Genomic DNA, 27,775 nt, shown 5'->3' with positions numbered 1-27,775 from the left:
GATGCACCTGCCTGGTACACCTCTCAATGGAAACCACATCTGCAATTTTATTTTTTGGCTTCACCACCTAGTGTTCCAACCAACATAAAAGATTGTTCTGCAAAATCAAAAGATGTACCAATTTGAATTCAGGTTTTTCCCAGGCTTGAGTAAAAGCACTGTTAAAAAATAATAATAATAAAGCTATTACAACATCTATCAGCAAGAAATCAGGCTGGTCATTGTAAGTCATGTTTCCTCTCCTGGCTGGTAGAATTAATTATGACCAGTGACCATGGCCTTCTGTCCTGAAGATTGTGCTCAGGTCTTCCCTCTTTTCTGTGACTCGTAGAAGCAAAAAGCCACACTCTGGGCAAATCATACAAATGAAAACCCTCAACAGTGGGATTCTCCAATTCAAGAGGCCTTCTTGGTGCTCAGGAAAATAAATGAGAAATATGTGCAGACAAATTTGATTGGAATCCTTTCAGAATCAGGAAATGAGGAGGAAAATTCCAAGAGCTTTGATTTGAAAAATGGAGACCCCTTCTGGGCTGTAGCACCTATGGTTTAAAATAAGCCAGTATCTGTTCTAAGGAAGATTGCTGGATTCAATGATGATGCTGTCAGTTTAGACGAAATACCACGTACACACACTTGTTATCCACCCAATTAAAACGCTGTTCTTTTTTTTTTCTAGGTATGATATCCATTTAGAACCCTATTAATTCTATGCACTCTCTGGTTTTACAAAATCTCCAAGATTCATAAGACTGTGCTATAAATGAAACAAAGTGATTTCCAGTATTTGGGGCAACAAGATATTCTCACATATATGATGAGTGGTATCATTTAAACATGACAGCTTAAAGGGCAACTCACCCCCCGCATCAGCACACCCACACCTACCCCTCCCCTGGTGTTTTTTCACTGTAGAGCTTACCACCCTCTGACAGATCATATTTGTGTTATGTATGTGTTCATTTTCTGTTTTGCCTGGCAGAATGTAGCCTCCTTGAGGTGAGTATTTCCGCAGTTTTGTTTACTGTTCTCTCCACAATGCCTAAAACAGTGGCTGGTCTATGAGAAGCACTTGTGTAAATCAGGATCCAGTCAAGCTGATACTGGCAATTTAAACAGAAAGAATTAAAATATATTAACCAGCCATAAAGTTATTGAACTGATAGCTCAAAGACTAAAAAGAGAACTCAAAGTAACTACCTAGGGAAAACGTTGAAATTACTAAAACGTGAAAACTTGAATAATGGACTCCGTGGAGCTGAAACTCAGACCTCTAGGGAGGGGTCAATGCCTGGCTGATGCTGGTGTTTCTGAGGTCAGAGAAGCCCTCATAGGCCTGAAACCCAGATCTGAGAAGGGGTCACTGCCCCACTGATGTCTTCAGGGTGGGGTGTGGTGAGGCTGGCTCTGTAAGTGCTGGAAAAACTGCAAACTAGAGTTACCCGCTGCTACACAGCGAGCTGCTGCTTCCAGGGTGATGCCCACAGGAACTGTGAGCCAACAGGAAGCCCTCGGAAACAGATGGGAAGGAACAAGTCTCCTCTTCCTCCTCTAGGCTTGATGTGTGGTCTGCAAAGTCCCAGCCCCAGAATCACAAGGCTAAGTGTGGAAAGGAAGTGTTTATGCTTAGAGGTAATGACTTTAAAAAGTTATCAGTAAAGACTTGTAGGAGAAACAAAATGAAAGCAAAGAAAGAAGAAAAGAAGGAGAGAAGAAAAGAAAAAAGGAAGGACAGATATACAGATGGCTGGACATCATTGAAGATAAAGAACTCCACGATATTTAGACTAAGACTAATAATAACAATGCCTACCAATTATTGAGCTCTTAAACCATGCTAAGCTCTTTACACATCTACCGTCTTGTCTGACAATTCTATGATATAGGATTTATTATTCCCATTTTATAAATGAAGAAACTGAGAGAGTTTTAAGTACATGTCCAGGTCACAGAGTTAATGAATACTGAAGCAGGGATTTAAGCCCAAGTCTCTTTAGTTCTAAAGCACATGTTTTCTCATCCCACGGCCATTGGCTAGCATGTGTTTGGAAAATTGATATTTCAAAAGTTAGGGTTAGAATGAGAAAAGAATCATGCTCCAGTAAAGATACAGTTAAAAAATATGAGCCCTAGGGTTGATTTTCCAATGAACTGGCTCTGTGCCCTCAAGTGAATTATTATCTTTGAGTTTGTCTTTCCTGTAGAATGGAAATAATGAAACCTGTTCTGTGGTGTGGATAACAGATGGTTCACTTACATGAACCCACATGACATCAAACAGTCACAGTCATTCAGATGTGGTTTCCCCAAATAACTATCACCCACACTCTCTTCCTTGCTGAGCGAATCCCAGTTTTGCTTCAGGAATTAGGGTCCATGTGATTCATGGTTCCTCCTCAGTGCCAGTGTTGACTGGTTCAAGCCCATCATGTTAATTCTATCCTCCTTGCCAATGATTGGCTTAGAAATAGGCACATGCCACAGCCACAGTCCATATGAGAAAAGAAAAATCAAGCTGAAGGGGTTCTGGACACACTTTTCTCACTCTTAAAAATAAGCAAAACAGGGACTGCTTATTTTGGGCTCTGAGCATAGGTAGGTGAAAATGTGATGTCTGGAGCTCCTGCTGCCTTCTTGTAAATATGAGAAGAAGCCATCATCAAAACGCTACCAATCCTAAAATTATTGTACCTATTGTTTTCTGAGATAACAACTTCTTTATTGTTTAAGCCCATTTTAAGTGTTCAGTATTCTGATAATTAAAAGCATTTGAATGGATCAAAAGCATTCTCTCTGGTATATCTTCATATGGCTGCCATTGCTCGCTCTCTTGCAGGTGACCTAGGCTGAAGAAGAGAGGGATGAAAAAGTTTTAAACTGGATAAGAACATAGGGTGTCAATGATTACACTAGACTGCACTGGAGTTACATTATTACATGGGACTATTCTGGAGTTATGCAAATTTTACTGGGCTGGGTTTTTTTATGTTAAAACAAAGGTGTTATTCATTTATTTTCTGATAGTGATTGAAAAAGGTAAGGAAACTCCCCATGATTTTATCCAGGGAGGGAGAAGGAGTAATCCAGAAAGTCAAGTCGAAAGGATATTGAGATACCTGTCCAATCAGCTAGGTTATATGTGTATCAGCCACGCAGGGGCCGAGTTGGTGCCACACACACTGTGACCATGTAGCCTGTGCTGATGCCTCTTTTGCCTGTCCTCCAACCTGATTTTTGGTCTGTGTCTCTGGCCTCTTCAGGACCTAGTCCACCATTTCAGAGCATCAGTTGAGACTCTGAACTCTCAAGACAGCCTCCCAGCTGTGAAGTGCTGGCTCCCCTCCATCTCTTCATTTGCCAAATGGGAATAATAACAAAGGCCACCTCCAAGGGCAGTTTTAAGCATTACATCGCACTGTCAGCATTCACTCAACATTGACTACCTCGTTTTCTCACTCCTCTATTCAAATGCATCCTTCTCACTGACACTGCATTTTTTCATGATGTCTAGAAACAGCTCTCTTAGCATGGTCTTGGGAGTCCCTCCTATGAACTTGTCAGAGATCCTCCATGCCTTCCTGACCCCAGAAGTCCAGACTCAGACCCTGATGGAGCTTGAACCAGACCTGGAAGAAAGGTGATGTGGACAGTCCCGCAATGAGGAGGAAGACCAGCTACACTGAGCTCCCTGCACATGCCAGTGACTTTACAGTCATCATCTCATTCATTCCTTACTGCAGAATGGAAAATAGATTCAGATTTGTCATAAATCTCTGGCTTTCCCAACTCAACGCACTGAAGAAAGTCCAGAGAGCCTGGCAGGAATGCAGGAGAGGTTAAGGCAAGCATGAGGGATTGAAATCCGTGTCTCTCATTTCACCAAATCCACAGCTGTTTCCAGGGACCACACCGGTGTTCATTTTGGGGACGTAGTAACACATAGCAGTGGTCATGATTGAGGAGAGAGAGTGTGGAGTCAAGTACATTAAAATTTTAAAATGAGCTCCCATTTTTAGTGATTCTTTTTTAAAGTGGCAGCAGATCCCAGTTGAGCCTATGTGGCACCTGGGTGTCCACCTGAGTTTACTGGCATTGGTTTGCTTGGCTTTTTGTTTTATTTGTTTACTTGGCTGAATGGACCAAGGGGCAGGGAAGAGGGGCGGAGACTCAGGCATCCAGAGGAGAGAAGACAGGGGGAAATGGAGGACAAACGGGAATAAGCCTCTGTGTACCAGGAACCAGGTCAACCCTATGTCACGCTTTGACCCTGGGAGGCTCCAGGTTACCCCACCCAGGACGGCCAAGCTGAGCAAGCAGCAAGAGACGTTGTGCTTCCAGGGGGTGCCATCCTCCCACCAAGGGTGCCAGCAGTGCTGGCCACAATGAGGTGCCCCAGGGAGCCTGGCAAGAAGAGGACACCATGAAATAATGCCCCTGTAGGAGAGGAAGAACATGGCAGACCCACAGGGCAACTGACTTGTAAGCACCTGTGAGACAGCTGGGGGGACTCGCAGGGACACCTGAGGAAGGAAGAGACAATCTTCACAGGTGACAAGAGTACACATGAGCATTTGGACTAGCCAGGGATTAGCCAGGCTTGGGGACATTGCGTTACTATTATGGCCACCAATGGCTTTACCAAAGGAAAGAAAGAAATGAAAAATGGAAGGAAGAAAAGAAGAGGAGAGGGGAAAAAAATGAGGGAGAGAGGGAGAGGAGATAAGAAGGAGGGAGACAGGAGAGTGGAGGGGAGAAAACCCCTCCTGCTTATCACAGGCAGCCTTGGGCACCGAGCTCCTCCCCATGCAAACAAGTGCCTAAGAGATTCAACTTTTCTTCCTTTCTCTCAACCAGAGCAAAAGAAGCTGTAATGAGGTTATTTATTCCTTCCGAGAAGCACTGTGGTAATAAGTCCCTCAGCTGACTGCTCTTGGGCTAAGCTTCCTCACTAATATATGAAATGCCCAAACCCAGCAATCAGTACAGCTAATTGAAATGCCAACTTGAAGTTCACTAGATGACTGCCTCTGGGGTCACAGTCATTACCAGCGATTAAATGTTATGTGAAAAGATCCAGGAAGAGACACCGTTTTAGTAATAAGCTTTAACCTCACACCCACTGTGGGAAAAGAAAAAGAAAGACAAACACTGGGCGAGAAAGCCAGACTGGAACCAGGACAGGGTTTGGCTGTGGGGAATGCAGACAGACTGCAGCAGGAAGGATTTTGGCTACCTCCCAGGAAGCTCATGGCAAGAACATAGATGGATTCAAAACAGACTTTAAACCAACAAAGATCAAAAGAGACAAAGAAGGCCATTACATAATGGTAAAGGGATCAATTCAACAAGAAGAGCTAACCATCCTAAATATATATGCACCCAATACAGGAGCACCCAGATTCATAAAGGAAGTCCTGAGTGACCTACAAAGAGACTTAGACTCCCACACAATAATAATGGGAGACTTTAACACCCCACTGTCAACATTAGACAGATCAACGAGACAGAAAGTTAACAAGGATACCCAGGAATTGAACTCAGCTCTGCACCAAGCGGACCTAATAGACATCTACAGAACTCTCCACCCCAAATCAACAGAATGTACAGCACCACACCACATCTATTCCAAAATTGACCAGATACTTGGAAGTAAAGCTCTCCTCAGCAAATGTAAAAGATCAGAAATTGTAACAAACTGTCTCTCAGACCACAGTGCAATCAAACTAGAACTCAGTATTAAGAAACTCACTCAAAACCGCTCAACTACATGGAAACTGAACAACCTGCTCCTGAATGACTACTGGGTACATAACAAAATGAAGGCAGAAATAAAGATGTTCGTTGAAACCAACGAGAACAAAGACACAACATACCAGAATCTCTGGGACACATTCAAAGCAGTGTGTAGAGGGAAATTTATAGCACCAAATGCCCACAAAAGAAAGCAGGAAAGATCCAAAATTGACACCCTAACATCACAATTAAAAGAACTAGAAAAGCGAGAGTAAACACATTCAAAAGCTAGCAGAAGGCAAGAAATAACTAAAATCAGAGCAGAACTGAAGGAAATAGAGACACAAAAAACCCTTCAAAAAATTAATGAATCCAGGAGCTGGTTTTTTGAAAGGATCAACAAAATTGATAGACCACTAGCGAGACTAATAAAGAAGAAAAGAGAGAAGAATCAAATAGACACAATAAAAAATGATAAAGGGGATATCACCATCGATCCCACAGAAATACAAACTACCATCAGAGAATACTATAAACACCTCTACGCAAATAAACTAGAAAATCTAGAAGAAATGGATAAATTCCTCGACACATACACCCTCCCAAGACTAAACCAGGAAGAAGTTGACTCTCTGAATAGACCAAAAACAGGCTCTGAAATTGTGGCAATAATCAATAGCTTACCATCCAAAAAGAGTCCAGGACCAGACGGATTCACAGCCGAATTCTACCAGAGGTACAAAGAGGAGCTGGTACCATTCCTTCTGAAACTATTCCAATCAATAGAAAAAGAGGGAATCCTCCCTAACTCATTTTATGAGGCCAGCATCATCCTGATACCAAAGCCTGGCAGAGACACAACCAAAAAAGAGAATTTTAGACCAATATCCTTGATGAACATTGATGCAAAAATCCTCAATAAAATACTAGCAAACCGAATCCAGCAGCACATCAAAAAGCTTATCCACCATGATCAAGTGGGCTTCATCCCTGGGATGCAAGGCTGGTTCAATATATGCAAATCAATAAATGTAATCCAGTATATAAACAGAACCAAAGACAAAAACCCCACAATTATCTCAATAGATGCAGAAAAGGCCTTTGACAAAATTCAACAATGCTTCATGCTAAAAACTCTCAATAAATTAGGTATTGATGGGACGTATCTCAAAATAGTAAGAGCTATCTATGACAAACCCACAGCCAATATCATACTGAATGGGCAAAAACTGGAAGCATTCCCTTTGAAAACTGGCACAAGACAGGGATGCCCTTTCTCACCACTCCTATTCAACATAGTGTTGGAAGTTCTGGCCAGGGCAATTAGGCAGGAGAAAGAAATAAAGGGTATTCAATTAGGAAAAGCAGAAGTCAAATTGTCCCTGTTTGCAGATGACATGATTGTATATCTAGAAAACCCCATCGTCTCAGCCCAAAATCTCCTCAAGCTGATAAGCAACTTCAGCAAAGTCTCAGGATACAAAATCAATGTACAAAAATCACAAGCATTCTTATACACTAATAACAGACAGAGAGCCAAATCATGAGTGAACTCCCATTCACAATTGCTTCAAAGAGAATAAAATACCTAGGAACCCAACTTACATGGGACGTGAAGGACCTCTTCAAGGAGAACTACAAACCACTGCTCAATGAAATAAAAGAGGATACAAAGAAATGGAAGAACATTCCATGCTCATGGGTAGGAAGAATCAATATCATGAAAATGGCCATACTGCCCAAGGTAATTTATAGATTCAATGCCATCCCCATCAAGCTACCAATGACTTTCTTCACAGAATTGGAAAAAACTACTTTAAAGTTCATATGGAACCAAAAAAGAGGCCTCATCACCAAGTCAATCCTAAGCCAAAAGAACAAAGCTGGAGGCATCACGCTACCTGACTTCAAACTCTACTACAAGCCTACAGTAACCAAAACAGCATGGTACTGGTACCAAAACAGAGATATAGATCAATGGAACAGAACAGAGCCCCCAGAAATAACGCCGCATATCTACAACTATCTGATCTTTGACAAACCTGAGAAAAACAAGCAATGGGGAAAGGATTCCCTAGTTAATAAATGGTGCTGGGAAAACTGGCTAGCCATATGGAGAAAGCTGAAACTGGATCCCTTCCTTACACCTTATATAAAAACCAATTCAAGATGGATTAAAGACTTAAACGTTAGACCTAAAACCATAAAAACCCTAGAAGAAAACCTAGGCATTACCATTCAGGACATAGGCATGGGCAAGGACTTCATGTCTAAAACACCAAAAGCAATGGCAACAAAAGCCAAAATTGTCAAATGGGATCTAATTAAACTAAAGAGCTTCTGCACAGCAAAAGAAATTACCATCAGAGTGAACAGGCAACCTACAAAATGGGAGAAAATTTTCACAACCTACTCATCTGACAAAGGGCTAATATCTAGAATCTACAATGAACTCAAACAAATTTACAAGAAAAAAATGAACAACCCCATCAAAAAGTGGGTGAAGGACATGAACAGACACTTCTCAAAAGAAGACATTTATGCAGCCAAAAAACACATGAAAAAATGCTCACCATCACTGGCCATCAGAGAAATGCAAATCAAAACCACAGTGAGATACCATCTCACGCCAGTTAGAATGGCAATCATTAAAAAGTCAGGAAACAACAGGTGCTGGAGAGGATGTGGAGAAATAGGAACACTTTTACACTGTTGGTGGGACTGTAAACTAGTTCAACCCTTGTGGAAGTCAGTGTGGCGATTCCTCAGGGATCTAGAACTAGAAATACCATTTGACCCAGCCATCCCATTACTGGGTATATACCCAAAGGATTATAAATCATGCTGCTATAAAGACACATGCACATGTATGTTTATTGTGGCACTATTCACAATAGCAAAGACTTGGAACCAACCCAAATGTTCAACAATGATAGACTGGATTAAGAAAATGTGGCACATATACACCATGGACTACTATGCAACCATAAAAAATGATGAGTTCATGTCCTTTGTAGGGACATGGATGAAATAGGAAATCATCATTCTCAGTAAACTATCACAAGAACAAAAAACCAAACACCGCATATTCTCACTCATAGGTGGGAATTGAACAATGAGAACACATGCACACAGGAAGGGGAACATCACACTCTGGGGACTGTTGTGGGGTGGGGGGAGAGGGGGGATAGCTTTAGGAGATATACCTAATGCTAAATGACGAGTTAATGGGTGCAGCACACCAGCATGGCACATGTATACATATGTAACTAACCTGCACATTGTGCACATGTACCCTAAAACTTAAAGCATAATAATAATAAAATAAAAAATAAATAAATAAAAAAAGAACATAGATGGATTCAATGTTCTTGACTAAGGGGTCTCCTGATCAGAATGAGATAGCCAACCCAGGAACCACATCTGGCTTCACCTATTTTTTCTCGCCTGTAAAACAAACAGAATAAAACCTGTATCTTGGAATTGCTTGAAGAATTAATTAAGTCATTTATATACTGAGATGAATGTCTACCATACAGCAATTACCCAATAGATAGATATTTCTACCACCAATCAGCCAGCAACAAATCAAAAAAATTCATTGTGAATTTATTACATCCAGGAACTCTTAAAAGGGTGCAAAGATGAATATCACCCAGTTTCTGGCCTTAACAGACTCCCAAGTTGAGATAAGTGAAGGGACATTTGTCCAGGACATACCAGGTCCCAGGGCCCATGGTAAGTATTTTATGTAAATTAGAACCTTCAGTCCTCAAGGATACCTGATAAAGACTGAGGCTCAGAGATCACACAGCAGGAATATGGAGAGGCTGTGTTTCAAAATCCAGTATGCCTGCCTCCCAAGGCCATGTCATTTCCCTGCACCACTTGACCTCCTAAAATGGAAACATGTAGAATGTTCAAAAACAAGAGTGGGAACAGAGCCAACAGTAAATGAGATATTCCAGGGCAGAGCATGGTCCCCAGACTGGTGACAACTCCACACTTTTGGAGGAAGGAATGTCATTTTGGGTTGGTCATGACTGTATGAGTTTCCTTGGGCCACCATAACATATTACCACTTGGTGCTCTAGAACAACAGAAATGTATTTTGTCAGTGCTCTGAAGTCTGGAAGTCCTAAACCAAGTTGTCAGCAGGGCTGTGCTCTCTCCAGAGGCTCTGGTGGCTCCCAGCAATTCTTGGCTTCTTTGAAAGCATCACTCAATCTCTACCTCCACCGTTAAGTTGCTCTTCATGTGTCTCTGGATCTTAAAAATGCTTGTGGGTGCAGTAGCACAGGCCTGTGATCCCAGCACTTTGAGAGGCAGAGGCGAGTGGATCACTTGAACCCAGGAGTTCGAGACCAGCCTGGGCAGCATAGTGAGAACCCATCTGTACAAAAATTTTAAAAATTAGCCAGGTGTGTCACTATGCACCTGTAATCCCAGCTACTCGGGAGGCTGAAGTGGGAAGATCACTTGAGCCCAGGAGGTCAAGGCTGCAGTGAGCCAAGATTGTACCACTGTATTCCAGTCTGGTCAATAGAGTGAGACCCTGTCTCAAACAAACAAACAGAAAAAACGCTTCTTACTGGGTTTAGAACCTTATCAGCTAATCCAAGATGATCTCATCTCAAGATCTTTAATTATACCTGCAAAGACTCCTTTCCCACATAAGGTCACATTCAGAGAGTCTGGGAATTGGGATGTGGATACATTTGGTCAAGCACCATTCAACCCACTACAATGCCCTAACCTTCCACTCACCAATGTCAGGAATGTCCTCTCACCAATTATCTTCCCATGTCAGTCTCTCTCATTAGTCTGCCATACTCATGAGTAAGATTCTCTTTCTTTAAAATCCCCCTCATGTGCTTCTTTTCATTCTGTAAACACTAAAACCCTTAAAGAGTTATCTCCAGAGCAGCTCCACCTTCCTCACCACCCACCTGCATCTTCATGCCGTGGCACCCGGCTTCTGCCCTCACTACTGGACTGGCAGTCCTCTCCCAGGTCACCAACAACAGTGCAGTGGTCTATTCCCATAGCTTCTTTCCATGAGGCCTCATCTGTCCGGTGCCCCCTCCTCCACTCAGTCCTAGCCACACCAGCCTTCATGTTGACTTGAAGGCTCATTTCCTATTTCAAGAGTTGCTGTTCTCTCTGCCCAGAATATTCTCCGCCGCCCCCCCCCCCCCGTATTAGTCAGGGTTCTCCTGAGATACAGAACCAACAGGATAAGCATGTATATGGAAAGAGATGTACTTAAAGAATTGTTACATGTGATTATGAAAGCTGACAAGTCCAAAACCTGCAGGGGGGCTGTCAGGCTGGAGACCCAGGAGAGCTGGAATTCACTCTTGCTCAAAGGAGGTCAGTCTTTTGTTCTTTCTCCTCAGGCCTTCAACTGATTGGATGATGCCCACTCACATCATGCAGGGCCATCTGCTTTACTCAAAGTCCGCTGATTTGAATGTTAATCTCTGGGACTTGGGAAGGAAGGGTGGGAGGGGGGTGAGGGATAAAAGAATACACATTGGGTACAGTGTACAGTGATCAGGTGATGGGTGCACCAAATCTCAGAAATCACCACAAAAGAACTTATCCATGTAACCTAACACCTCCTGTTCCCCAAAAACCTATTGAAATAAAAAAAATCAGGTGGAAGAACAAAGTGTTGTCTAAAAAAGTTAAAAATTTGCTAATGCATGCCTTTATTTCCTTCAATGAAGTATATAAAATGGTCAAGAATATAAAAAAAAGTTGCAGCTATCACAAGTAATGGTGGTTGCAGCATTTTTGTCAATGGTTTTGGAACAATATCAGCACTCATTTCTGTTGAGTAGATTGTTAGAAGGGGGCATATCTTTCATTGTCATTAATAATGCCAAACTTTTTCCAAAATGATGACACTAATTCATGCTCCTATAGCAGCGTATGTGAGTAGTCATTTCTCCAAATCTTTGTGGACTCTTAGTTTTATCTCTCTCTAAAATTTCTACCACCCGGGTTAGTCTTTCATTTGGATAGACTTTTACTTAAAATTTTTAACAAAAATGCACTAATAAATAATAAAATAAATGTTAATCACACCCAAAAGCACCCTCACAAAAATATCCCTGAACATATGCCACACATCTGGGCACTGTGGCCCAGCCAAGTTGACAGACAAAATTAACCATCACACACCCTGACTCCATTGCTTGCATAGTTGCCGCTTCAACTTTCTGGTCTCAAGTCAAATATGACTATGTCAATGACCCTCCCTTACACCCAATCTAAAGTAGCCTGCCTTTTTTATTTCATTTGTGTGTATGTGGCAAGTTTTACTGTTTAAAATTAGCACTTTTTGGTTTACCTATTTATTCCCTGTCATCTTTACCTCCTTCACTGCCAGCTGTGTGATGCTAAGAATGTTTGTCTTGGTCACCACTACACTACCCAGTGACACAGGATTTTCTTCTCAATCACTTTGCAAATCAGGATCTCCAACTGGTGAGACCTGGGCCTTGCTCAGCTACGCTACCTGCTATAGGAGACAGCCCGCCCACTCAGCCTTCCTGGGCCAAGTCTGGCTTGTGCACCAGTTCCCAAGTTCTTGTCCCCCACCCAAGAAGAATGAGGATGCACTGACAATCAAAGAATGAGCAAGACAGGGGGTTTTATTGAGTGATGAAACAGCTTTCAGCACAGAGGGAACACGGGGGTGGTCCCCCTACCCAAAGGCAGGGAAGTCGCCCTGATAGGACTGAGTCCAGGGCTTTTATGGGCTCAGAATCAGGGAAGGACAGGCCATAGGTAGTACTGGAAAAGGCAACATTCAACTGGTTAAAAGGCATTATTAAGAAAGAACCAATCAAGGCTGGGTGCGGTGGCTCATGCCTGTAATCCCAGCACTTTGGGAGGCTGAGGCAGGTGGATCACAAAGTCAGGAGATCGAGACCATCCTGGCTAACATGGTGAAACCCTGTCTCTACTAAAAATACAAAAAAAAAAAAAAATTAGCCAGGCGTGGTGGCGGGTGCCAGTAGTCCCAACTACTCAGCAGGCTGAGGCAAGAGAATGGCGTGAACCCGGGAGGCGGAGCTTGCAGTGAGCCAATATCGTGCCACTGCACTCCAGCCTGGGCAACAGAGTGAGACTCCATCTCAAAAAAAAAAAAAAAAAAAAAAAAAAGGAAAGAAAGAACCAATCAGAAAGGGTGGGCAAACAGGAACCGAAGTTCTCACTCTAGATAGTGGGTTTCATCTGGGACCAGCAGTCTGGTCTTTCAGCCTTCAGGCTGTTTTTGGCTTGAAGGTGGGGTTTTACTGGGAACCCACCCCATCTGCCTAGGCATTTGACTGCCTCCTGTCACTATCACCAGGGCATAATGCAATGCATGGCACTCCTTAGGCACTGTATGAGTTTGTATTAGTTTGGATCATGGAAGAAACCAATGCCAAGATATAGGTAAAAGAGCAAGAGATGTATGGGCGCCACCTATGAAAGATAAAGGGGTCTTAATGAGCTCTGATAGCTGAGCAGGAAGAGGGGAAGGGAGAGGGCTGAGTAGGCAGAGTCTTAGACTGCAGCACAGTTCTAGGAAAGTCTCAGCCTGCCCACTGCAGGGTCCAGTAGAGAAGTCCCACATACCACAAGAATAGAGAGCCATATTCAACCACTGGCTGGGAAACGTGCCCCAGGAGACATGTGCCCTGGCACAATGCATGAGCCATTCAGAAGGTCAGAGGCTGGGCTGCCAGTCACAACCCCCTCTGATGGACAGCTGGGTGGAGCATTTTCATGTCCATTCCAGGCACTTAATAACTATTGAGTGATTGAATGGGTGATTGAATGAGTGAATGTTCTCGTTCAACATCCCGCTCTATCTCTCCTTAGCACAGGACATGGATGACAGCCACGTTCCTCCCTCACCAATCCTGAAGCTGTCCCTTGGCCTCTGTGTACTTGCATTGCATCCTCCTGGTTTCCCTCCTACCTCTTTAGCCCTTCTATTTCCTTCTCTCTTCCCTCTTCTTCATCTTCTCTGTGATATAAGGGTGTCCCCCAAACTTCCACCTTCTGCCAGCCCTCTTTCTTCCACTGCTCTGTCCTGTAGGCATGGAACATGAGAGAGGTGCAGGAAGCCATTGTCTGGGTGAGATCAGTAATAGCTATGGTTTATGGAGTGCTCACTGTGTGCCAGGCCCTTGACTGGAGCTTTCATTTGCATTATGTTCGTTATCCTCACTTAGACCCTAAAGAGGCATTAGCATCCCATTTTACAGATGTGGAAGCTGAAGCTTAGCGGGACTTAGCACAAGGTCACATGGCTTATAAATTGCCAGAATTCAAACCCAGGTCTACATGACTCCAAAGCCCCTATTTTCACTAGACTGGAGGTCTTTGTGGTTAGAAGCCACATTTTACAACTTCTTATATCCCATGGCACCTAGCTAGCTGAACACACAGTAGGTGCTTAGTGACTGCTGAGCACCTAATGGTCCCCACCCTGATACACATTCCCTGCTGAGCCCCTGTCCGCGGCAAACAGGTTAACTGCTCAGTTGGAGGGAGCCTGGCTTTGGGCAACCTCTTTCAAATAATGAGCCTCTGGTATTCTTGCTAATGACATTCTCTTCTCACTGCTTCAGGTTTTACTCACAGGAGTAATGAATTAATTAGTGAATATGGGTGAGAAGCTCTTTGAAGTTGTAAAAAGCCCAGAGTACAAATACTAAGAAAAGGGACCAAACAGACTGCATCAGATGCCCTGTCAGTGGCGAACAGCTCCGTGTGGCTGAGCCGCCTACTCTCTGGGAGCAAGCACAGACAGAACAAAGAAAGGAAAAGGGGGCACCCAGGGGCACCGAGAGCACACCCAAACACCCAGGCCAGCCGTCCCAGACTCACCGTCCCAGGCTCCCCGTCCCCTCTGCAGGCCTGGCAAACAGTTTATTTATTTGCAGGCCTGGCACACAGTCTGTTCACTCACAGAATAATAGTGGCTGCCTGGGTTGCTGTGCAGGAGAAGAATCTGGGGCCATCTTGAGGCTCAGCAAGAAAGAGTGCCACATTATCAGTGTCTGCTGCACCCAGGAGCTTACAACAGCCGTCATGTACACTTGCAATCTTTAGGCCAGCTGAGGGCGGGCTGATGGAGAATGAGTTTGGCTGGTGTGGCTCAGGTCTGCAGGCCTCTCTCCTTCCCCTACTGGGATCAGCTGTTAGCTCAAGCATGTTCCCCTTGTGGTAATGGCAGAGGTGCAAGGAAATAGACAAGCCCAGTCACTCAAGTGCATCCCAAGCCTCCATCTGTGCTCACTCACTAACAAGCCATTGGACAAAACAAGCCCTAAGAATGAGACGAGCCCAGAGACAAGAAGTGAGGAAGTGTGGCTGACCACAGTGGAAGGACATTGCAAAATTACATGAAAAAGAGCCGGATACAGAGAAGGGTAAAGAATTGATGGCATTAATTCCTCTAATACCAGGAAGGAGGAGGAAGAGCAATTAAGCCAGGTGTTTTGCATACATGTCCAACAATCCAAATTCTTTACCTTGCTGTTTCTGCAAGGCCACATGCGGGAGCAGAACAGTGCCTGCACTCCTTTAACTAGGATGTGGATCTCTGGTTCAACAGCCCCAACCAGGTCTGCTTCCTTCACACATAGGAGGCACTCCAGCATCTGTCTGGCTCCTGAGGGCATTGGAGGCTAACACTACCATCATAAAATACTCTTAACATTGCAGGTGGCATGCATACCTGACAGTACCCAAACCAAGGAGTCTCCTACCAAGTAAAGGAAGTATTGCTAATTCAGTTGTCTTATGAGATAAATAGCTAAATAACAATGTGGCCCTTGTTTGAACATTCTAAACTTGGTGAAGTATAAACATGAAACATTTACTCTAATTGTTGCCTTCAATGTGGCTATGTTAAGCCTCCTCCTCAGCCCTTAGCAACATCCAATAATTTTTCAGTCACTTTTAGATATTAAAATACAGCCCAGTCCACCTGAAGACACAGTGTCCTGTTTAATTTGGCCTTCGCATTGCCCCCTCCTCTCAGTGCTCACTGTATCTTGTCCTGAAGAAATTGGAGAGAGGAGGGGCTGCTACATTCCATCCTTCCCTCCCCCGTCTCCATCTCCAGGGAAGGGAGATGTCTTCTCCAGGGAGGAAGGAAAAAGTTATTTTACTTGACGGATCATTGTAGGCCACCTATGAGCTCCAAGTAGTTGGTACTCAAATGCTCGCTGTCCCACGGGTGCACATGGGAAGCCCTCTGGGGTCTCCCCACTGCACTATTTCCTAATGTGAGAGATGCACTCTAAAATATCTCCCAGTTCCTCCATAGACACACTCACGTCTCTCGCCCTGGCAACCCACCCCACGGGCTGCACACCAGCAACACGATGTGTCAGACACCTTTGATCCCCATCTCTCATCCTCTCAGCCACCACTGTGCTCCGGCCATTATCATAGCAACTAGTGATAGCACCCTGCCTCTGCTGCAGGCATCTCTTGCTTTCTGTCTGGGGCCTCTCACCTTATGAGCTGCATGCTGGAGTCTGGTCAGCCACTCTGGTGCGTGTGCAAACCAGAAGTGCAAGCACAATCGCACCTCCAGGACCCTACATGACCAATGAAAACTAAAACACAGTTTTCTACGTCTTCCGTTAACAATTTCAAGGCGGCATCCCAACTGTTGCCCGTAGCGGCAACACAACTGCCTGCAGCAGTGACCTGCTCAAGAATGCACCCATGGGATTGGCTTTCCCTCCTTCCATATCACTTTTCCCATCCCTCTGTTCCTGATCTCCAGAATGTGTATGACGATTCAGTAAGTTAATATAAATGAATACTTAGCATGGTTCTTGGCACATAATGGTCAATAAGTATTAAGTATCACCGTAACATTCCATTGGATGTGTTTCTCAACCACAGAACCTTCAAACTATTGCATAAAAATGTAAAATATATATAGTACACATTTGTTATACATATTACACATGTAATATAAATGATAGCCACTGTCTACATGTAGCTTTTGAGCACCTGTTGGTGCCACATGTTCAAATGTTTTCCATGTATGGGGTTACATAAAATATACTATTAAAATTAATTTCATCTGTTTTTTCATATTATTAATATAAAAATTTTATGTTAATGTTAACGGACATGTTATGTTATATTAATATGTGGTAATTTACAATGTTAGTGTTTCAAACAAAAATGTTTAAGTTACATATGTAGCTCACATTATATTTTTATTGGACAACACTGCTATATAAGGTGCTTAACACAGTACCTGAAACAGAGTAAATTTTCAATAAAATCATTATTTTACTCAAAGTTATCTCATCTAATCCTATGAGGTAGGTGCTATTACCCATTTTATTGATAAAGAAACTGATGCATAACCAAGCAAGTAAATAACCTGTAGGCAGCTCCAGTGCCAGGCAGTGGTAGTAGAGCTGGGACTCTGATCCTGTCCCTGCATTTCCAGAGCTTCTGCTCTCTCTCCTATGATATGTTCACTGTTTTGAAGACATCGGTTATCTGATTCTCCTAAGTTACCCACTGCAAAAACCTGAAACTAAAGTTCCTGGGATTTGTCCCAGTGGGGAGCAAGGACACGCAGTTTGGTTTGACCATGGCAGGTTCCTCAGCTGGGCTTGAGGGGAGAAATTTCCCACAGGGCAGGGACCTGGAAGATGGGAACATCTCCTGAAGGGGAGGGAAGCTGATGAGTTTCAGAGACCAGCACCAAGACAGGCAGGGACCCTGGGTACTGGGCCCTGAGTGAGAATCACTTCCTGATTTGATCACAGGTGTTCACATGACTTTGGTTTTTTCGGCAGCTCCATCCTTATTAATATTATGTGTCTAAGAGGAAGTGACACTGATTGTTGCTGATAGGCAACAGTGTGGTCTATGCCATCAAAAGTCCACCCTTCTTGTGGCAGGACACTGAGACTGCCTGCTGAGGCCCGCTCCTGGGGAGAGACAGCTAAAACACGTCAGTGGTTGCCTCAGTGATACCCAAACCCTCAAACCCACCCAAATCTAGGGTGACATGAGACTTTTGGCCACAGTCTGAAGTCTGATCCTTTAATTGTAGGTGGAGAATCAGGCCTGAGAGTTTAAATAATAAGGAGATGCTCCAACAGACAAGGAGTAAAAGGGACTTGGGGACATGGAGGTCTGGGGTGCAGAGTAGGAAATGGTCTTGGGAGTCATAGTCAAGGCCAAACACTGTTTCTCCAAGGCTCTCAGCTGGCTTGAGCTCAGGTGTAACCTGCACCAGCCATAGTCCTGGGAACAAAACCTCTGCCATCCTCATGCCCTGGAATTGTCTGGAAGCTCCCAACCTCTCTCCTGTGGCCCTGAACTGAGGCCATTGGAGCTGAGACAAAACAGACCAGTTTGTTGAAAAGCACTGGACCAGATTGAAGCCTGGGTTGGCAGGGGTTGGAAAGGACAGGGGGCGATTAATAGTCAGGACCCACAAAGAGATCCCTTCAACTACAAGTTTACATTCAAAGCATCAAAGGCAGGCCAACTTGGATCACCCAGAACTTGAAGCACTTCGTAATAACAGCAAGGACTCAATAGCACCACCTTCTGGCTAAAAGAAAAACTATAAATTGCAGAATTTGAAACCAACATTCAAAGAAGCAGTTCTAATCAAAGGGACCTGCAGAAATCATTTCCTGAGTCAAACCTCTCATTTTACGAAGCGGGAAACTGAGGCCCTGAGAGATAGGAGACTTTCAAAAGACCAAACAGATTGTTGAAGGTAAGCTTGAATTTGAGACCCCCAACTTTCAGTTAAAGGTGTTTCACACAAGGCTGTAGGAAATAGGGATGGAGCTTAATGGCCATTACTACCAAGCTGTTGTGCCAAGCAGCATGCTAATGTAGGTTAGTATCATCCCCACTTTACAAAGGAGGCTCCTTAACTGGGATCAGGTCTCAGAACCTGTGTCCAGGAGTGTTGGTGCCACAGCTAGAGTTTTCTGACCACAACATTGCTCTGCCTCTGGTGAACTAAAAACTAAAACTCTGAAGATCTCTATTGCAGGTCCTCCCCTCTAGTCACATCTCCTAATGTCTTCAACATCAGGAGGGAAAGGAAGCCGCTGGGGTGCTCCATAAAGAAAAATTATTAGCAGCATCACTATCTGCTCACTTTTACCAGCTATAAAGAAAACTCAAATAACATCTCCAAAGGCAGGTGTAGAACTTGTATATGCTTCACGGTTTTTTCAAAGACTCCTGGACTCCACACAGTTGAACTTTTGGACTGCTTAAGGCCAAATGGCATCTAATATTTCCTGCACGGTGCCCAGTACACTATTCCACAAGGATCATCTCCACAGACCCATGCCTGATGGTTTACTTAGAAATGGAGCAGGTCCTCTCCCCAACACAAGGAAAAGTTTGATGACAATCTCAGAAATCAGAGAACCCCATTCCCAGGAGGACCATTTTTTAAATGGCCACTGGTGCTCAAGAAAAGTGTTGTCCCTAAGTAAACGAGCGTTGAATGAATGATAGGAAACCCAGAGAGAACACGTCCTGACATCCATCAGGTTCCCTGTGATAGAATTCACATTTGACCTCCTTTGGTAATTTTTCCCAGGCTTCTGACTCTCAAAAAGTCAGACATCCCTGGATTTGTCACTTGTCACTCTATATGTATTCCATTCATGACTTCCACTTCCGTCTAAGCACTGATGCTCCCCAAACCCTAATCTTTAGCCCTATCTTTTCTGGGGGGCTAGATTTAACGGTGTCATGACCTTCTTACATCAGTTAGGAATGCATTCACTCAGTTTATCAGAAAGCCTGATGTACCGTCCTGAATTAAATAAGCAGAGCTTTATCTTTTTCGCGTAACAGGTTGTCTGGAGGTAAGTGATTGCTAGCATTCATTCAATAGCTCGATGACGTCAAGGCCAGAATCAAGGCTGTTCTCTTGATTTTCTATCTGGCTTATTGCTTCAAAGTTTTATGCAGCTACTGCCTATGAGGCAGTAAGAAAGAGAGGGGAAGCATTGCCTGCTGTCCGTTTCCATTTCATCAGGAAAAGCATGACGCATCCCAGAGCACCTGGAGAATTCAGAACCCAGTAATAGAGCGGCCCTTACTGCAAGATGCACCATGCACATTTGAGGTGCTGTTAGCTGGGAAGATAGGAAGGTAGCAGGCCTTAATATTGTCACAGAGGTTAGCAATGTCTGCCCTGAAATCTGTCATTCTCCTGAGACCACATCCTCGCCCTCAACTCCATCATCCAATTAGTTATCACATTCTGCACTTCCTGTTCAGAAGTCCCTCTCAAATCAATTATTTCCTTCCTGTCTCCTTCGTGAGGATCTTAATTCAAATCTGTATCATTCCTCATCTGATTAACAATATTGAAAAGTCCCTCTGTATCTGGCCCCCACTTCCCTCTCTATTCTCTTGTCTTTACTGAAACCATTCCTTATGTGCACACACAGACACACACAAACATGCACGTATACACTCCTCACTGCTCTGGCCACTTGACTACAGCCCTTCCCAATCCCATCCTGTCCTCGCCAAATCCCCACTCTCTTACTCCAGTATATTTGTTCTGTTTTCATTCTTCAAGATGGCTAAGATGATCATTCCTCCAGGAAGATTTCCTCAATTCCCCGTGTATGTTAGGGGCCCCTCCTCTGTGCTCCCACAATATCTAGTATTATGACTTCCACTTCTATCTAAACACTGATGGCCCCCAAACCCCAATCTTCAACCCTACCCTCTCTGGAGGCCTAGCTTTAATGGTGTCATGACCTGCCTGTATCAGTTAGGAATCTATTCACTCAATTTCTCAGAAAGCCTGATGTACAGTCCTGAATTAAATAAAGCAGTCCTTTATCTAGCTCACATATCAAGCGATCTGAAGGTAAGTGGTTGCTGGCATTAGTTCAATGGCTTGAAAACATGAAGGCCAGCATTAAGGTTGTTCTCTTAACTCTTTGAGAAGTTCCAATAATAATACCTCCCTCCCCTGCCCAGTTCTGAATTCATTCAGAAATAAGACAAAAGAGTCAACTTGTGAAGAACAAGTACATCATCTATTTACTGACTAAAAACTGATATTGGAGAATGCCCAGGATTAGACTTATTCATTCAGCTTCAGGAAACTGGGGTGTTCCTGGGGCAGAACAGGGGCACATGCCAGGGGTGTTTCTCAAAGGCAGCACCCTCCATGTGGAGGGGAATGTCAGGCAGGGGAAGGAACATTCCCCTCCACTCCCAAACCTAACTTCACCTCTTACCACATTATTCTGGTGTCATGTTTCTGGGTCTGTTTCCATCACACTGCATCTACTGTGAACCTTGCTTTGTGCTGTAGCCAGAGGGATTACATGGACTTGCCCCTCTGCCCTTCTCATCCTAGCAATCAGAATGGTCTTCCTAAAGACCCACAGCGAATCATGTCACTCCTTTCCCCTAGCTGCCTGGAAGAAAAAGTGCCTTGCAGTTTAGCATGGTATACAGATCCACCCCAGTCTGGTGCCACCCATCTCACCTCCAGCCACTCTCGTCCTTGCCTCCAGGGCTCCAGCCACACCAGACTCCCAGCCTTCCCTGGACAGGCCACACCTTTTCCTGCCTCTTCCTCTTTGCACCTCTGCTCCGTTGGCCTGAACTAAGCATCCCCTTTTTTATTCTGCCCTCCATATACAATTCTGTTTATTCTTTAAGACCAAGTAAAGTTTCTCTTCTCTGTGAAGCCTTCCCTTAACACTTGCCCCAAGGCCAGTTGTAAACATTTGGATCTCCAATAATTATCTGGTATGTAACAGGACCTCAGTAAGAGCTTGTAGAATGAAGGCATTATTGAATAAACATGAAAAGGAATGAATGAATGAATGAATATATCTTCCCAATTGGATTGAACACTTCTTACAGGCAGGAACCATGCCTGACATTTTTGGAGTCTACACATGAATCTCTCTCAATCATTACCTAAAATATAACAAGAGTTTAATAAAAGCTTGCAGAGTGAGGCATTATTCACTCTGCAATAAATATGTGAATGTGAATGAATACGTGGATGAATCTAGCCAACTAGAATGTAAATTTCTTGCAGGCAGGAGCCCTGCCTTATCCTCTCACATACCTCACCGCAAACGAAAATGACGATAACAGTGACAACTCCATTGACAATGATAATGACCACCACTGAATCAGCAGGGCTCTTATCCTTTCTCTTCCTCCCAAATGTACAGTGCATCGGAGGATGCTCTCCAATCTCACTGCGCTGTTGAAAGGAATAAATGATAACATGTCACAGCAACATTTTGCAAATATAAAATGCTCTCCAAATGGTTTTACCCCCGGGGCAGTCCCTGGCTCTGAAGGAAAGTAGCTGTCTAACCACTTTAGCAAAGACTTGTGTTCCGGGATACACCCGGAGCAATACCTTGCATCTGCTAAAAGGTTTCAGAGCAAGAAAACATCTTGCCTGAGCAGAAATATGGGCAGCTTCAAAATTGCTGGCAGTGGTAAAGCTCTAACTGATGCTGTCTCCCTGAATTCGGTGTCTGGTTGAACCTTATCCTCCCCTTTTGTTCTGGACAGGTTATAAGGACATTTTTACTGCAAGTCAATAAGACCTTTTGTCTCTGTGGCCAGGGTGCTGGTCTTCCTGTGGGCTGCATCTGCCAGGAGGGGCTCTGTGGCAGCAATTGCGGTCTGCCCCCAGAACTTCAGATTAAACTCCAGCCAGCTGTATTATATGATCCTGAGAAAATAATTCATCTCTCCAAGCCTCAGTTGCCCTTTTAGTCTCTAAGTCTCCAGAGGGCAAGGAATATGTTCTCTTCATCTTTCAAATCAATCCAATAAAATTTATTTCTTTGATTTGCTTACTCAGCTCCAGCCACAATGGCCTTGTGCCATTTCTGGGAAATGCCAGACACATGCCAGCTCTGGGACTTTTACACTAGCTTTTCCTCCCCCCGGATAGCAACATGGCTCTCTCCTCACCACTGTTTACTCTTTGCTGACAATCCTACTTGTAATTACAACCCCATCCACACTTCCTGTCTCACCCTGCCCTGATTATTTTTTTTCCATTGGCCGGGCGCAGTGGCTCACGCCTGTAATCCCAGCACTTTGGGAGGCTGAGGCGGGCAGATCACTTGGTCAGAAGTTCAAGACCAGCCTGGCCAACATGGTGAAACCCCATCTCTACTAAAAATACAAAAATTAGCCAGGCATGGTGGTGTGCACCTGTAGTCCCAGCTACTTGGGAGGCTAAGGAAGGAGAATCGCTTGAACCCAGGAGGCAGAGGCTGCAGTGAGCCCAGATCGCACCACTGCACTCCAGCCTGGGCGACAGAGTGAGACTCCATCTCAAAGAAAAAAAAAATCTCCGTAGCATTTACTGCCTTCCAACATTCTATATAGTTTGCTCACATATTTGGTTTCTCATCTGTCACCCACCTCCTATCCCATTACATAGGAAGATCTAGGATGACAGAAATTTGTGTCTTTTTTTCACTATATAGAATAGTGCCTGGTACATAGTCGGGCTTAAAAATATCTGTTGAATGAATAAATTAATTTAACACAACTATTAAGCAACTGCTATACAACAGACTCTGGGATATGGAAATAAATAAGATAGCCCTCAAGATGCTAGGCATCTAGCAGGAGACAGAGATAAGGGCAAATAGATTCACTGATTCATTTTACCAATAAAATGGAATCAGAAATGGAAAATGATGGGTTCAGGGCAACCCATGGGAAGAATTAATTATCTTGGGAGGAGAGAAGAGTCAGGTGTCCTAAGGGATTGACTCCTGCCCTTAGCTTACAGGGGAAAATAGAATTTCCTAGGGTTTAGGGAGCTGGAAAGGCTGTTTCAAGGCAGAAGTCTTGATTTAGAAAGCACCAAAGACAACACTCTGCCATTTGCTGAAACATTTTTATTATTAGCAGAGATGTGTAGCTCCAAGATTGTTTAATAAGTGTGTATTTCTGTTTAGAAAGAGACAATCTCAGGTGACTTCTAGCTCTACTCCTTTATATGTCTACGGTTCTGTGATACCTTATAGGTTGAATATCCCAAATATGAAAATCCAGAATCCAAAATGCTCCAAAATTTGAAACTGTTTGAGTGCCAACATGACTCTTGAAGGAAGTGCTCACTGGAGCATTTCTGATTTTTGGATTTTCAGATTTGAGATGCTCAACTAATGAATATAATGCAAACATTCCAAAATCCAAAACACTTCTGGTCCCAAGCATTTTAGATCAGATACTCAACCTGTGCCAAAACCCTCTTCCAGACAAAAGAATGTCCCAACAAAAAGTTGGGGAGGGAATGACTTTCCTTCTACCTCTGAGGTTCAAAACCTGGGTCTATAAAACAAACAAGAAATAGGTTAACAGGAAAATAGATATACAAATGTATTGTGTGTATGAAGGCATCACAGGAAAAAAAAAGCAAATAACCCCCAAAATCAGTGAGATTTGGTAGCTTATATACCCTCTTCATAGAAGAGAGTGGAGTGGAGATGTAGGAACTTAGGGGAGCATAAACAATTTTAAGGAAAGGTAAGTGGGCCCTTAGGAGAACAAATAGGAGATAGGAAAGTTGTAGCAAGATCTGTCTGGGTGGGGAGGTTGACTTCTAGCCTCCTCTCTTGTGATACAAGTTAATCTTCCCTGGTTGATGAAACTACTGGGAAGCAGATTGATGACAACTGAGGTTTTTTTGGACCGTCTGTCTTTAGGCAGATAAGGACAGATCAGAAAAAAGCTTCTCCCTGTGCTTGTTGCTTCCCAAGTTTCTTCAGGTCAAAGTCATCAATATTCCAAAGTGGCATATTTTAGAGTGACACCTTGAACTCCTTCAATTCCCCAACCCCTGCACCAAAAAAATTGATCATTATAACATTTTTTGAGAAAGAAATTCTCACCAGTTAAAATGCACATTTTCAGAGGAAGCTGATAGGAGTCTTCAGTTACCAGAACAGATTGTTTTATTAAATATTTTAATTGACACCTGGAAATAAGTAGGGTGCTTGGAGAATGAGAGACAAAATAGGGAAATTTTGATGGAGATGGCAACAGTATAGACCAAGGGTGAGCAAAATATGGCATGTGCCAAATCAGCCCACTCTTGTTTTGGTATGACCCACAAGCTAAGAATGATTTTCCCATTTTTAAATCAGTGAGGAAAAAATCAAACTAAGAATACTAATTTGTGATGCATGAAAATTATATAAAATTCAAATATACAAGTAAGGTTCCAATAAGGTTCTACTGGAACACAGCATGCTCATTGGCTTGCATGGATGCTTTTCTACAAAAGGACAGAGTTGAGTAGTTGCAACACAGTGTACAGCCTGTAAGGCCAAAATATTTACTGTCTGCCTTTTACAGAAAGTTTGCAGAAATACAATAGCGGGTCTCAACTCCATCTGCACCTTAGAATCATTTAGGTGTGTTTTAAAATATCTCAATGCCTGAGCTCAACTCCCAAAGATTCTGATTTAACGGGTTTAAAGTAGGGCCGAAATACCAGTGTTTTTTAAAAGCTAACCGAAGTAGATACCATTAGTGGTCTAAGGTAGGCCACAGCCAGCCTTAGTAGAGTCCACGATACATTAGAAAAGCCCATCAGCGGTACACTGGACAATTCTCAGAGTGAGGAAGCACAGCACCACCAGGCAGTGGCTTACTTCCTTTTCTGACAAAGCCCAGAGCCCCAGACTTTAATCTTCTCATAAAGTAGGATAAGGATTGTGAAACCTAGCTGAGGAAGCATCCTAGTATCATGGGGAAAAGTGTCTGCTTGGCTAATTAAAAGTTGCGTAGTCTTGGGCAAGTCACAATTTACCAGAACCTTGGGTTTTTCAACTGAAAATCAAAATTATAACTTACACAGAGTCATGGTGAAGATTCAATGAGATCCTGACTGCATTTGGGCATGTATTTTATTCCACCACCTGGATGCTGTAAACTGATATCTTACACCTGGATACTGGAAGCCAATTTAGAAATGCACAACAATTAGGCTTTTTTCAGTAAATAATAATAGCTCAGAAATTACCAAAGGTTAAAGATCAAGGCAGATTAAGCTACTCCCCTACACATTCACCACCAGGATATATGAAAGCAGGGCTCAGATTAGATAGTTCCTGTGATGACTGATGTTATGTGTCAGCTTGGTTAAGCCACGGGATCCATATATTGGGTCAAACACCAGTCTGGATGTTAGTGCGAAGATATTTCTAGATGAGATTGACATTTAAATCAGTAGACTTTGGGAAGAGCACATTTTTCTTCTTAATGTGAGTGGGCTACATCCAAACAGTTGAAGGCCTTAAGAGAAAACAGACTAAGGTCCCCCTAGGAAGAAGGAATTCTGTCTAGAGACTGTCTTTAAACTAGATCTGCAGAATCAACTCTTCCCTGGGACTCCAGTTTGCCAGCCTGCCCCAGGGATTTCAGACTTAATGGCTTCCTCAATTCTACTAACAAATTCCTTAAAATAAATCCATAGATCAACAGAAAGGTAGGTAGACAGATAGATAGATAGATAGATAGATAGATAGATAGATAGATAGACAGATAGATAGATAGATAGAGCAAGCAAGACAGTTATAATTTAAATGTTTTTGTCCCTTCCAGAATTCATGTTGAAATTTAACCTAATCTACCAGTATTGGGAAGTATGACCTTTAGGAAGTGATTGAGTCACCTCAGTTGAATAAGATTACGTGCCCTTATAAGAGGGTATAATGAAGAGAGTTCACCCGATTTTGCCCTTCTGCGTTCCAACTTGTGAGGATACAGCAAGAAGGTCCTCACCAGACACCAGATACCAATGCCTTGATTTAGGACTTCCCAGCCTCCAGAACTGTGAGAAATCGATTTCTTTCTTTATACATTACCCAGTCTCAGATATTTTGTTATAGCAGTACAAACAAAGATAGATAGATGGATGAATAGATAGATAGATACATACATACATACATACATACTTACATGCATACATACACAGACACACACACTATTGGTTGTGTTTCCCTCGAAAGCGCACATTAATAAAGTGCTACACATACAGTCATGTATTAAACAAGCATCTATTAGTAAGAAGGCAAAAACTGTTCATCCAACTGGTTCTATAAGTTCAATGAAGAACCCTGCTCTCTGTCCATTATGTGAACCATTTTGCATGCCAAAATAATCTACAAGTCAGAATTAGGTTTCCCTTCTATTAGGATCAGGCAACCAGAAACATCAACCTAGCTGTGGGAGGACCATTTAAAGATCAAGCATGAGGCACCAGTTCAAAAACACAGGCTCCAGGGCTTGCTAGATTCCCAGACTTGGTCCTTACAAGTTTGGAGAGTTTTCTCTAAAATATTTAGATAATCCACATACTGTGAGTAGAGTAGACTAATTTTGCCAATAAGAGTCTTTTTCTAACATCTATTATGCTAATTAGTAAGCCACATATAATACCAATGAAAACTCGTTTCTAAACTCATTGCACTAATTAGCATATTCCCTGTTATTGATAAAGGAAAAAGGTAACAACAGAGATTGTCATAGCCATTTCCATAAGATGAGCTTTCTGAATTAGATTACTTGCTGGCCACTCCTGGGAGGTGAATTCCTGATTTATGGTAACTGACTACACCTAGGGTGTGGTTTAAACTAATTGGCACATATAAGAAATCACACTGTGATACTAAAGTATCTAAAAGTAAATTGCAGACATTGTAAGGATGAGGAATAAGGAATGTCACGTTGCCAAATCAAATTTTAATCTGCTTTAAGCAACTATCCCACTGAGCAGCAGGGAATTCAATTGCAGTCCCCAATGGGATCCTCTTCCTATACCCCTCCTTTTAGGTCACATGAGGGTCCTGGGAGGCTTATGTCCCTAGCATCCAAGAAATCCTCACTGATCTCTCCTCCAGGTGCTTCTTCTGATGTGCTCACAATTCAAGATCACCTGAAGCCTGGCTTCAGGGACTTTTGCCAAGTT

This window comes from Pan troglodytes, chromosome 7 (genome assembly GCF_028858775.2).
Source record: "Pan troglodytes isolate AG18354 chromosome 7, NHGRI_mPanTro3-v2.0_pri, whole genome shotgun sequence".
NCBI lineage: Eukaryota > Metazoa > Chordata > Mammalia > Primates > Hominidae > Pan > Pan troglodytes.
Note: the sequence above shows the minus strand (reverse complement) of the source record.